Genomic DNA, 3977 nt, shown 5'->3' on the forward strand with positions numbered 1-3977 from the left:
CACGCACCGACCCCCCCCCCCCCCCAACCCCCAAACCCCTCATAGTTTTCCTTCGTTTTTTTTTTCCTTTTTAGTTTGATACTACAAACAACACTAATTACGTCGCAATTTCAAACAAATTTGAAGTAGCTATAGGTTATATGAATCCTTAATTTTATCATTCCAGCGAAACTTCATCTCAGTTTATTTTATATTGTAAAACAAATTATAGGTATAAAAAGTAGTAAAAAATTATTTCCGCATTTTCTACCGGCATAATCAGCACTTCTTTATCTAGCTTGGTATTTTTCGCTAAATAATCTGATAAATTATTCGTTCATAACTCAGCAGATAAGGTACACTACATACTTGGGCGTATCCATGGTATGGGGTGTGGGTTCAGGAGAACCATACTCGTGATCTCACTACACCATATATCATAATATTATATTTCTTTAAAATAATTTAATTATATATGTGTGAACCCTATATAGAAATGGGTGCACCTCTAGCTAGGTTGAAGGTTCAATTCCTATGCCTATCTGGTTTTTACTTAAGTACTCCTTTGTTTGTGTCTTTCTTTCTATATTTGGTTTATTGTTTCGAAATCCCTAGGAAATCTCTATTCTTCTTTTATAATCTTAAAACTTTATAACCAAACCAAATGTTTATATTAAATCTAGTTGCAGCGGAAGATGTAGCATATAGTCAATTATTTAACTATTCATCCCAATATTTTCTTAACTACCATATATATGTGTGAAAAATTATATATAATTTAAAAAATAATAATTTGAACCTATAATATAAAAAGGTGTAATGAGTTTAATGGTAAGAACCTAAATATTGATTGATCAAATTTTAATCGTGAATTCGCATATTCATAATAGTCCATTCATCCTCGTGAAATCCTGGATCCACCTTCTGATTACGTAATTCAGGAATTAACAACTTACCTATTAGGTGAGGTTGGCATTAAATGTTTTTAAAATAGGAATTATTGGGTAAAATCAATATAATAAACGCCAGTTTGTATCTATATATATATATATATATATATATATATATATATATATATATATATATATATATATATATATATATATATATATATATATATATATATAAATCTGGAAAATAAGACAGTGACGTGGAATCTCTCATAGTCCAGGATTTGTATTTCTCTTTTTTCTCAGATTTTTGGCTATTTCCCTTGATTTTGGGACTTCTTCTCCATTATTCTTCGTTTCAGTATCCCCACGTTCCTTTCCCAGTAATAGCATTACTTCAACTGTATTACTACATCAAATGTAACGTAATTTAATTTCCTATTTATAAACCCATGTTCATTCTCCATTAATACTCATTACCTCAATAATATATATAATCTTCTTTTTTTTTTCTTAGTGTTTTATGGCTCAATTCTTAAAGATCTGAATGTCCTTTCCCGTCGAAGCACCGATGATGTAAATTCTCTCTCTCTCTTTTTTTTTGACACTTCAAAAATATTAAGCATTATTTGATATTAGTGTTCTAAATATTCAATCTATTTTCCTTTGTTAGTTTAAAACTTTACTATTTATAGCTTCAAATTGTTTTCTTTTGCAGACGTTGTCATCTCTGATTAATAAAGCTAAGGAGGGAGGCCTTGTCCAATTGAGACCTACTATATTTTTTTCGGAAAGCCCATGAATCAGCACATCGTCAGGTTTACAATCAAATTTAAAATTCTTCGAGACTCTTCCTGAGATTCTTCTAATTTTCTTGAATTTTCCAGCATTTTTAATGCTAATACCTTTCCTTATTATTGCAACTTGTCTCTATTCTTAAAATTACTTATGAGTTCTATTTTCTTCTTCCACGTGTATTATTGGGCGGATTTACATTGACTCAAGCGGTGTCATCCGACACTGCTTGATCGAATTTTTTACTAAATATAAGTATATCTAACAGATATGTAAATATGATCAAAAATAAAAAAAAAAACTGCATTGCTTACAAGATAACATCGTAGCTTACATGGTTGGGCCCTTCAATTTTGTCATGAAGATCAGGAGTTCGATTCCTGGTTAGAGCTTCATGGACTATCAATTTTAGATTTTCTCCCCCCCCCCCCCTACCCCCCCCCCCTTATATTAAAAATGATAAAATTCATGGACCATTAGTGGTAACGGCGAACTAACTTGTAGACCATGAATTGCCTATATCATTAGAGCCACAATAAATAATTTTAAACTGAAAGGTAATTATTTTAGCCATTCCCTGCAAATTTCGATTTTTGAGAATTGTACATGTTGCTATTTGCATAATCAATGAATGGCGTATATTTGGTGGTTGTCTGATACCTTATATAGAAAAATATTTAATATTTGAGACTATTATAATACATTTAAAATCATTACAATTATCATTACAATAATTGATTAATTCTAATGAGACTATTATAATACATTTAAGAAAACGAAACTTGTTTGGTAGAATTGTAGTAATGCACTTAATTGTGTTTTTCAATTTTTATATGATATCATTACAATAATTGATTCATTAGATCACATCTTTAAATATCGACACCGCTTACAAAAAATTATGCGTACTCCCTGTGTATATATATATATATATATATATATATATATATATATATGCACTGGACTTCCCATAATTAATATAGGTCATGGTTCCAAGGTTGATAGAAGAAGCCAGCCAGTCAAGTTACATTTCTAATTCGCCAAATGCGCTTATACAGTGATTATAACGTGAACCTCTAATAACTTACGGGTAGATATAAGGACAATAATGACAAGATCAGCTATAATATTCTATGGTCGGACTGAAAAATGAGGACGTGAAAATCACGGTGGAAGATGAAATTTTGAGGATATACGAGAGCATAAGGAAATAAAGTAGAAGATGGAAAATGAGATGATGATTTCTGATAAGTAACCAGTTAAAAATCTACTACAAAAATATTGTACTTCCTAAAAAAGCTAAGGTTGAAATAAAAACATGGTTAAAAACGTCAAGTAAACTTAACCTTAAAGGTTCAAAATGTCATCCATGATCAACATTGTAACAATTCTAAAATTGAGAGTTTTACTTTTTATTTGAGATGAAAATAAATTTGTAACTTTGTTTTTGTTCTTGCTTTTGGTCTTCATCAAGAGAATTAACGTAACTCTTTTACCATCCAATAGAAGAAAACAATATAAAATATATTCATATATTTAATATATGTTACATGTAAAGAACGTGTATTAAAACCACGTATATACATATATCTATAAGCATAAAAATTCATATAAAGTTGTTTTCCCTTTTCGTTTTTTTAAGAAAATCTTATAGTATTCGTCTAAGCTCAAATTCAATTAAAAATATTTTCATTTGTGGTGTCGCCAAGATATAGAATTACTTTGTCTGAAAATACATGGAAAAATTATCTCATCTATCTCGATTATATTATTAAAATAATATTTCAAATTTACGAATTAATGTATTTTATAACTGCGCGAAGCGCGAACTACTTCACTAGTTGTTTTATAAATTAAAAACAGATTAAAAGCACCTTTTATGTTGCGGTAGAGAAGCAAATCACATGGAGCACTATATGCAATGTAATTAAGTAATGGAATTTGCTTTTTGGCTTGGTTCCATGTCCAGGAATTTATTTATAGACGTATTTCAACTTTGTTTAATTTTAGAAATTGAGAATTCTATCCTTCATTATTTCTCGTTAAAGAACGACCTTTTGATTTTTGCTGAATGGATTTCAGTTCCAGTTTTGGACTACTATAAAATTATAATTTACAAAATAGGATCAATCTAAATGTAGTTGATAAAGTTGTAAAATTCCAAATAGAAAAAGTGAAAAAGAATTGGAGTCCATGTTTTTAATGTTTTTTCTTTGTGTGACTCTTTGATTGTGAAATGAGCTTCCTCCACCTTACAGAAAAGGAAACTGAAGTTGACTAATTAATCACACCAGTCCTTGTTATCTTTCTTCT

Source organism: Nicotiana attenuata, unplaced genomic scaffold, assembly GCF_001879085.1.
Source record: "Nicotiana attenuata strain UT unplaced genomic scaffold, NIATTr2, whole genome shotgun sequence".
In the NCBI taxonomy this organism is placed as follows: Eukaryota; Viridiplantae; Streptophyta; class Magnoliopsida; order Solanales; family Solanaceae; genus Nicotiana; species Nicotiana attenuata.